This window comes from Babylonia areolata, chromosome 8 (genome assembly GCF_041734735.1).
Source record: "Babylonia areolata isolate BAREFJ2019XMU chromosome 8, ASM4173473v1, whole genome shotgun sequence".
In the NCBI taxonomy this organism is placed as follows: Eukaryota; Metazoa; Mollusca; class Gastropoda; order Neogastropoda; family Buccinidae; genus Babylonia; species Babylonia areolata.
Genome location: NC_134883.1, coordinates 48,869,401 through 48,879,400, shown reverse-complemented (window position 1 = coordinate 48,879,400; position 10,000 = coordinate 48,869,401). Strand labels below are relative to the sequence as shown.

At 45.6% G+C, this 10,000-nt stretch overlaps 1 protein-coding gene and 1 long non-coding RNA gene across 2 annotated transcripts in view; one reads left to right on the top strand and one right to left on the bottom strand.

Moving 5' to 3' along the window:
* Positions 1-1,738, top strand: part of LOC143285309 (uncharacterized) — a 3,008-nt gene extending 1,270 nt beyond the window's left edge. The window contains exon 2 of the mRNA XM_076592572.1: positions 1-1,738. This exon is cut by the window's left edge and continues 557 nt beyond it. The gene's annotated coding sequence lies outside the window, so the exon portion shown is untranslated.
* A 1,217-nt stretch (positions 1,739-2,955) lies between these two features.
* LOC143284901 (uncharacterized) lies at positions 2,956-8,950 on the bottom strand. The gene is made up of 2 exons (XR_013055645.1): positions 4,547-8,950; positions 2,956-4,453 (listed from the first exon to the last, which is right to left on the bottom strand). It is a non-coding gene; the product is annotated as an uncharacterized LOC143284901 (long non-coding RNA).
* Positions 8,951-10,000: the final 1,050 nt, after the last annotated feature.

Below are 10,000 nucleotides of genomic sequence, written 5' to 3'. Positions count from 1 at the left end.
ATATTTTTTTTTTATAAGCCATCTTTGAGTTAATGATGTCAATGTTAGGAAAATGGTTGTTTTGGTGGTTTGGGGTTTTAAGGCATCTTGAGTTAAAGCTGGAAATGTTCAGAAAATAGTTGGGGGGGGGGGGGGGGGGGGGCGTTGTGTGTGTTTTGGGGTTTTAAGGCGACTTCACGTTAATGATGTAGATGCTTGGGAAATGGTTGTTCTTGTGGTTTTGAGATTGAAGGCATACTTGACTTTTCAACATAAATGTTAGAAAAAGGTTGTTCCTAGTTTTGAGGATGTGGCGGTATATTGTAGGAAAATGGTAGGGGGTGTGAGGGGGTGTGAGGGTGGTGAATAGTTGTTGTTGATGAGATCACACTGAAACGAGACAAACTTGTTCATTCCATTGTCTCAGTGAGAACCCCCCCCCGCACCCCCCAGTGTTTTTATGTGTTCCTTTTCTGTTGAACAAGTCATGTGTGTGACTGTGTTGGTCAAAACAAGGTGAATGTTGATGTGAGATTCTTTCCACACAAAAAAAGTGAACAAACCACATATTGTGCAATTTGTTTGGATGTGTGTGTGTGTGTGTGTGTGTGTGTGTGTGTGTGTGTGTGAAAGATGATACTGATGGAGCTAGGTTTGTTGGGACGATGTTGGAAAGGGAACAATGTTTCTATGTAGGGACCAGATTTATGCTTGTCTTGCTCTGAAGGCTGTTGGCTCCGTGCCACTGTGTAGCAGACAGTGGGTTGACAAAGCGTAGTGCCACATGTTTGTACACGCATGTACGCACACACACACACACACACACACACACACACAGAGCCACCCATAGAGCAAGACAGATTTATATAGTAACGCACACAGACACACACATGCACGCACACACACACACACACACATGCACACACACACACACACACACACACTCATACATGCATACACACACACACACACACACACACACACACACACACACACAGCTACCCATAGAGCAAGACAGATTTACATAGTAACACACACACACACACACACACACACACACACACACACACAGAACTGCAAGATTTTTTTCTTCCATTTTTCCTGGGAAACGGTCAGTTCTGTCCCTTTCCTTGGAGTTAGTGTATACTTCAGGAAAATTCTTAACACCAAGTAAACTTAGCTGTGCTAAGATTATCTCACTGGGCAACCAAGCCCAAGTCTTGTGAGGAGTTCCCTCCCTTCCAGTCATTGGCTTTGTGACCAGACCTTTCAGGGTGGGTTGTCTTTTCTTTTTGTCATTTTTATCACTGGTCTTGTACCTTACTCGGTTTACATCACAGATTGACATAAGTTTACATTTGGGCCAACAGCAAAGTGAGAGCTGTATTATCAATGGTTTCTCCAGTCAATGGGAAACCATTTACAGCTCAGTCTTTTGTGAAGGACTATGACTCTCAAACTATTGCACTGGCTCTTTGTGCTGCAGCCTTGTGGGCTAGTTGGCCTTTGGGAACTATCCCAACGCCGACTGTCCTTAAACCCTCTTGGCCGAGAGAGTGGGGATGTAATTTGGGCAAGACACTCTCCACCATAATCAAATATTAGCCCAAATAGTCGGGAACAGCAGTTGCCTCCTCTGCTGTTCTGATGGTCATGGTCGGACACGACTGACTATCATATATATGTACCTTACTGCTTTGGGTTTGTTGTGTAGAGGTGTGTTGTATTGTGATTTAGTAATTGAGAGGTGAAGTGTATGGTTTTTGGGGGGGGGGGGGGGGGGGTTGGGTGGGTTTTTTTGTGGTTGAGAGACGGAAGTGTATGGTGTAGTTGTTAAGAGATAAGGTGTTTTATTGTTTTGGTGCGAGTATGGTTTAGTTGTTTAGGGATAAGGTGTTTAATTGTTTCGGTGTGTCAGTGGAGTCTGTTTAGAAACTGAGAGACGATGAAGTGTATGGGTTTTTTTTTTTGTCGGTGACAGACAGAAGTGTATTGTGTTCTTAAGGGATAAGGTGTTTTTTTGTTTTGGTGTGTCTGGTTTTTTTTGGGGGGGTTGGTTGGTTTTTTGTATTTTTTGGTATATTTTTTGTTGACATGTAGGTATTTTAAAGTGTGCCAGTAGGGTCAGTTTTATGTGGACATGTAGAGATAAGGTGTTTTATGACATGACGGTGGGGTCTGGTTTTGTTTGTTTTTATATATATATATATATATTGACATGTAATACTAATAGGCCAGTGTGCACTGCACAGCAGCGTGTTTTGAACAGGTCTTCTTCTCTGTGTATATATAAAACAGACAGGTGTGTTTCAACAGTCGACACACTCCTCTCCTGTTCATCACAGTTTGGTACGCATATGTGAACGACGACAGGCGTGAAAGCGCTTTCACTCGTTCTCTGAACAAGATTTAAGTGCTGTGTTATTTGTTACCACTATTACTCACATTGCCATTGACACGGGACAGTGGTCTGTGAGTCACAAGAGTGTGTACCGGCACCGCCCAGGTGATGTGCCGGATGTGAGGGGAGACTCCGTCATTGCCGGAGCACAGGCCCTCTGCGCCTTGTAGGGTTTAGACAAAACAGTTATTGACTGTGTGGCGCATTCCTTCGCCTGTTGACTGCTTTTCTCTGTACCTTGGTTGTTTGCAAGATTATACGGAATTGTGCCTCTGTGGGGAGATTTTTTTAAACTGATGTGTTGACGCAGTCATTGGGAAACTGATGTGTTGATGCATCGGAGATGATTGGAAACTGATGTGTTGACGCATTGGAGATGATGGGAAATTGATGTGTTGATGCATTGGAGATGATTGGAAACTGATGTGTTGATGCATTGGAGATGATTGGAAACTGATGTGTTGATGCATTGGAGATGATTGGAAACTGATGTGTTGATGCATTGGAGATGATTGGAAACTGATGTGTTGATGCATTGGAGATGATTGATGTGTTGATGCATTGGAGATGATTGGAAACTGATGTGTTGACGCAGTCATTGGAGATGATTGGAAAGTGATGTGTTGATGCATTGGAGATGATTGGAAACTGATGTGTTGACGTGGTCATTGGAGATGATTGGAAACTGATGTGTTGATGCAGTCATTGAAGATGATCGGATACTGATTTGTTGATGCAATCATTGAAGATGATTTGAACGGACGTGTCGATGCAGAGGTTCTGGTCTTGGTGCAGACAGCGGTGTTCAGTCAAATGATGAAAGGGGTGCATGAATTGTAATGTGCTTTGTTTCTGGTGCTAATCCTGTGCTGTGTGGGGGAGGGGGGGCCGGGGCGGGGGGGGGGGGAGGGTCCACTGTTTGCCTGTGGCCCGGCGGTCCAGAGTGCCATCAGTGTTGGTGCGTGGCATGGGATTTGGACTTCTGCTGCCACTCCCGATTTGTTTTGTGTATGTGCAAGTGGGGCTCTGACGTGCATGATGGGTTTTACCCCACCCTGTTAGGCAGCCACCCTCAGGACTGCCTTGGGACGCAGTGCCTGCATCCATAGTGACTGTCACTGTTGACATCATCAAATGAAGATAAATCACTCTGGAAGGCTGAAAATTTCACACGTTTGATCCAGAGTGGTAACATCTCCAGACTTGTTTTCTCAGTTTTGGGCTGGTGGTTCTGGATACTGATTTATGACTTGAAACACCACTTTCAACTGTGTTCCCCCCCCCCCTCCCCCCGGCAGTCCAGAGGTTTTGAGGGGTGTACATGGTGAGTATGCTCTTGTATCCTTTACTCACCAAGCGATGACACAGATTACAACATCTTTGACTTTCCGGGTTTGATTATCTGCATGTATGTTCACTTGAGGGGGGGTTTCAGGCAGCGGCTGGTCTGCATATCTGTTGACCTGGGAGATTGGAAAAAAAAAAATGTTTCACCAAGTGCCGTGACTGGGATTTGAACCCACAAGCCTCAGATTGAAAGTCCAATGGACGGGCGCAATAGCCGAGTGGTTAAAGCGTTGGACTGTCAATCTGAGGGTCCCGGGTTCGAATCACGGTGACGGCGCCTGGTGGGTAAAGGGTGGAGATTTTTACGATCTCCCAGGTCAACATATGTGCAGACCCGCTAGTGCCTGAACGCCCTCCGTGTGTATATGCAAGCAGAAGATCAAATACGCACGTTAAAGATCCTGTAATCCATGTCAGCGTTCGGTGGGTTATGGAAACTAGAACATACCCAGCATGCACACCCCCGAAAACGAAGTATGGCTGCCTACATGGCGGGGTAAAAACGGTCATACACGTAAAAGCCCACTCATGTGCATACGAGTGAACGCAGAAGAAGAAGAAGAAGAAAGTCCAATGTTTTAACCGCTTGGCTGTTGCACCCATCGGTGTCCTGACTGAATCCAGTGATCACGGCTGTGGGGCAAACAGTTGTGGGGCACGTGACCTTGACATTAGTGGAGAACCACTCGAAAATGAATGTCTTTGTCAGTTTTGCTGTGTCGTGACCTTGACACTGATGGAGAACCAATCCAGTTACCTTGACATTGATGGAGAACTAATCATGTGACCTTGACATTGAAGGAGAAACAATCACCTGACCTTGACATTGATGGAGAACCAATCATGTGACCTTGACACTGGTGGAGAACCAATCAAAAGTGGGCGTGTAATTGAGTGTCGCTGTGTCACACTGTGTGGCATGGATGATACGGATACTTATGATATGGATACTTCTGTAGCTGTAGTTGGGTAACAGTAGGTTCCCCCATGGAAGTGGAAACCAGTGTTCTGTCAGTGTGTGAGACAGAGAGGCTGGTAGCCCTGTGGAGTACATCCAGTCGTCATCGTGTGCCATGGTCAGCTCTACTGGACATCCTCCCGTTCTGTCCAGCCTGTCTTTGACTGACCTTTTTTTTTTTTTTTTTTTTTTTTTTTTTTGATGAAACAGATCTTCCTTGTGTAGTGTAGAGTCACTGGGGACGCTGTACTGAAGACCTGAAACACTGGTGAGCAGTTCTTCTGTATGGGCACCCCAAACACTTATCACAGAGCTACGGAAGAATATGGACATGGTATCACCATCATCAATATTTCCCTTCATCTGACAGAGTTACGGAAGAATATGGACATGGTATCACCATCATCAATATTTCCCTTCATCTGACAGAGTTACGGAAGAATATGGACATGGTATCACCATCATCAATATTTCCCTTCGTCTGACAGAGTTACAGAAGAATATGGACATAGTATCACCATCATCAATATTTCCCTTCATCTTACAGAGTTACAGAAGAAGAAGAAGATTTTTTTTACTTTGTGCGCGGATCCTTGATTTTGTTTGAGAGATTCTTTTAGCTGATTTGTATTTCCACCCCCACTATTTTGCTTTTCTGTGTAAAGCTTGTGAGAAGTTTGGACACTGTGAAGACAATACTCTTTTGTTTTGCATTGTGTTTGTGGACTTGTGGTTTGGTTTTCAACATTTGCTGTGTAACTTCCCTCCAGTATTGGTTGATTTTGTCGTGTAGCTGAGATGTTCCTTTTGGTTTGTTCATTCTGTTTTATCACAAGTGTGTTTTTTTGTTTGCTTTTGGTTTGTTTTTTTCCACTGTGAGAGAGAGATTGTCAAAGTTATATCATCACAGGGGCCAGTGAACACAGAACACACAAGTGTATGTGTGTGTGTGCGTGTGTGTGTGTGTGTGTGTGTGTGTGTGATGCATTCCAAGGCAGACTGAAGAAATAGCTGCAGCACAGTGTTCAGTGTGGCAGGTTGATTAACTCACTCAGTACGGCCAGCCCTCTCTTCTCCTCTACACAGACCCCTCGGATGTCTAGTGGGTGTCTGAATGACCCAACCTTTAGCTTCCGTCGTCAGAATTGTGGTATTCTTTGTCAACATTCACCTCTTCAGTATAAGAGCCTTCCGCTTGCAATATTTTGATGGTGGTAATTGGGGTGAAACGCTGTTAACGTCGTCTCTTTCGCCGTTCGTATGGAGAGAGTTACGACACTTTCCTTGCCAACACAGGGTCTGTGAGGGTTTGGGTTCAAATCTAGGTCTCGCCCTCCTCTCTCAAGGTTTTGACTGGAAAATCAAACTTATCTAGTCATTCAGAAGAGACTTTTCTTCTTCTTCGTTTGTAGGCTGCAACTCCCACGTTCACTCGTATGTTCATGAGTGGGCTTTTTTACATGTATGACCGTTTTCACCCCGCCATCAAGGCAGCCATACTCCGCTTTCGGGGGTATTCGGAAGAGACAAATACACACACATGCATTCAAGGCCCAGCTAGCATGTTGGGTTATATCATCTGGCCAAGGAGATGCGGTGAAGAGAATGATATACATAATTGGGGTATTTCAGAATGCAGCGATGCCTCCTTGCGAAACTGAAACTGGAATCTGAAAACTGGAAGAGCTACATTCAGTGAGACCAGCAGGTTTGGTCATGTAGGGTTCACATCACTGCTTACCCACCCACCTGTGGCAGAATGGTTAAGACACATATCTGCCAACGCAGTGTCCGTGAGGGTCTGTGGGTTTGATTCCTGCTAGACGGGCGCAATAGCCGAGTGGTTAAAGCGTTGGGCTGTCAATCTGAGGGTCCCGGGTTCGAATCACGGTGACGGCGCCTGGTGGGTAAAGGGTGGAGATTTTTACGATCTCCCAGGTCGACATACGTGCAGACCTGCTAGTGCCTGAACCCCCTTCGTGTGTAAATGCAAGCAGAAGATCAAATACGCACGTTAAAGATCCTGTAATCCATGTCAGCGTTCGGTGGGTTATGGAAACAAGAACATACCCAGCATGCACACCCCCGAAAACGGAGTATGGCTGCCTACATGGCGGGGTAAAAACGGTCATACACGTAAAAGCCCACTCGTGTGCATACGAGTGAACGCAGAAGAAGAAGATTCCTGCTTTAGCCCTTTCTCCCAGTGTTGACTGGAAAATCAAAATGGGTGTCTCCATCAATCAGATGAAACGATAAGCTGAGGTCCCGTGTGCAGCACACATGTGGTGGCACACAGAAAAAGAACCCATGGCAACAAAAGTGTTATCCTCTGTGGAAGGAATCCACTCTGAGAGGTACACAAAATATTGATATATGCATGCCCTCAAGGCCTGACAAAAGCACGCTGGTGGTCAGGCATCTGCAAGCAGATGTCGTGTGGCATCTGTGGATTTGTTAGAATGCAGTGACAGCATCTTGAGAAAACTGAACCTGAAACTGAAACTGAAACTGACGTCTTGTTCCATTCCACTCTCGCCCTTCTCCTCCTATCGTTTGGCTGTTGTCCTTTTCTTTAGTTCTACATCTTCGCAAAAATCATTTCTATTTACAGAACTGTTTGTCTTGTTTTCTCTCCATTTCTTAGTTGTTTTGTAGGTAGGTAGGTGTGTATTACCCCAGTGAATTGCATCTATGGCTTGCACACACACACACACACACACACACACACACACACACACACACACACACATATATATGCACACACACACACACATGCACACACACACACACACACACACACACACCTTGAAGACTGTTCTCTCACTGTCTCTCACTCTGTCTCTCTGTGTTTTTTTCTCTCGGTCTCTCTCTCTCTCTCTCTCTCTCTCTCTCCATTTCTCTTTCTGTCTATGTCTGTGTGTGTGTGTGTGTGTGTCTCTCTCTTCCCAGTCACACCTTCTCTCTGTCTCTCTCTCCCCCCCTCTCTCTCTCTACTTTAAAACCCCATGACACAGAAAATGAATGAATGCTGTGCTGTCCGTATGATTGGTTCTTGTCCCTGTCTCTGCCTCTCTCTGTTTTCTTTTTGCCTTTTTTCATCTCACCCACTTTCTCTCGGCCCCTCCCTGCCTCTCTCTCTCTCTTCTCTCTCTCTCGCTCTCTCTCTCTCACACACACACATGCACAAACACAGTCGCGCGCACACACACACACACACACACACACACACACACACACACACACACACACACACAGAGAGAGAGAAGGGGGGGGGCATGCACATACAGGCACGCAAACACTCATACTACCAACGCCACACACACACACAGTCGCATACACACACATGCACACACACACACACACACAGTCGCACACACACACACAGAAGGGAGGCAGGGGCATGCACATACAGGCACGCAAACACTCATACTACCACTACCCCCCCCCCCCCCCCCAACTCCTCGCACACTCACAACTTTGCAAATCACATTCTTTCCGGAGTGTGTTGGCTGTCAGGGTGGGTGCTGTTGATAAGGTACTGATGCTAATGTCAGATCTAAACAGTCTGGAATGCTTCCCAGTGGCAGGAGAAGAAGAAGAAAACAACAACAACAACAAAAAACAAAAAAACCACCAGGCCCCCACTATCCTAATCAGCCACGTCACTTTTGAGGATTTGTGTGTGTGTGTGTTTTTGGTGCGTTTGCTTTTAACCCTTTCACCGCCAGTCAATTTAGAGTACCAAATTCCCTTGTGCTATAAACACAGTAAAGATAGTGGCTAAGAATAGTTCGGGATTCCCCCTGTGATGTATAGAGAATATGGCCTATCCTACCACCGAACATTAAGAGCAGTAGGTTCATGTATAACAGACCAATGAATGGTCACCTTTCAGTGACATGGGTCCTCTACCACGCCTGTGCATAAATGCGAGCTTGGCGATGAAAGGGTTAACAGCGTATTTTCTCGCTGTGAAGGACTGATTGTTATTTGCCAAATGTTGCCCTGTACTGTACTCCTTTTCAACTGAGTTGTGATTATGTTCTCTTGTGTCTTCTTTATATATATATATATATATATATATATATATATATATATATATATATATATATATGTCTGCCGCAAAGGCAAGTTTGCATTTCCATGTGCACTTGCAATATTATCATGATTATGACTATGATTATTATTATTATCCTGTGTAGAGTGTCTGTGATAATCAGTTGTGTTTCACTGACATTTAATGGAGACAAATAAACTGTCACTGAACGAATGTTTTCCACCTGTGTGTTTGTGTGTGTGTGTGTGTGTGTGTGTGTGTGTGTGTGTGTGTGTGTGTGTGTGTGTGTGTGTGTGTGCCGTTTGTCTTAGGTCATAACATCAGGTGTAGAAAAGTTAAAGGTCCCAAAGCCTAAACCCTTTTACACCCCCTCCCCCCTTCACCCCTCCTCCTCCCCCCCCCCCCATCCCTTCCTCCCTTCCCCTCTGTGGAGATCTGAGGAGGGGGTTGGGGGGGGGAGGGCTTTCAGTATAACCAGCATCCCTGCCTTCTGGAAATTCTGTGCTAGAAATTTCCTCTTTTCTACCACTCTCTTTGTTTCTGACGGCGGTTGAGCCGTGATTCAAACCAGTGCGCTCAGATTCTCTCGCTTCCTAGGTGGACACGTTAACTCTAGGCCATCACTCCACATATCTAGGGTTGGGCATTGGAAGGTAAGGGCCCAATCCTCTCCTTCTGCCGTGTTAACCTTCCCCAGCTAACATCAGGTGGCCATTCACACTATTTGGGTGGATTGAGAATAATCTGAGTAAAGTGCCCTTCCCTGAGGGCACAACACAACACCTAACAATCTGAGTAAAGTGCCCTTCCCTGAGGGCACAGCACAACACCTAACAATCTGAGTAAAGTGCCCTTCCCTGAGGGCACAGCACAACACCTAACAATCTGAGTAAAGTGCCCTTCCCTGAGGGCACAGCTCAACACCTAACAATCTGAGTAAAGTGCCCTTCCCTGAGGGCACAACACAACACCTAACAATCTGAGTAAAGTGCCCTTCCCTGAGGGCACAACACCTAACAATCTGAGTAAAATGCCCTTCCCTGAGGGCACAACACCTAACAATCTGAGTAAAGTGCCCTTCCCTGAGGGCACAGCACAACATCGTGGGGAATCGGGGAGAGGGGGGGAGGGTTGATCCACCATTGGTGAACACTGCATTACAAGTCCAACGCCTGATCGATTATTCCATGCCGCATCCTCTGTATAACCTACTGGTAAAATATTAATTTTCATCTGTCTGTCTGCTCTGAAGACA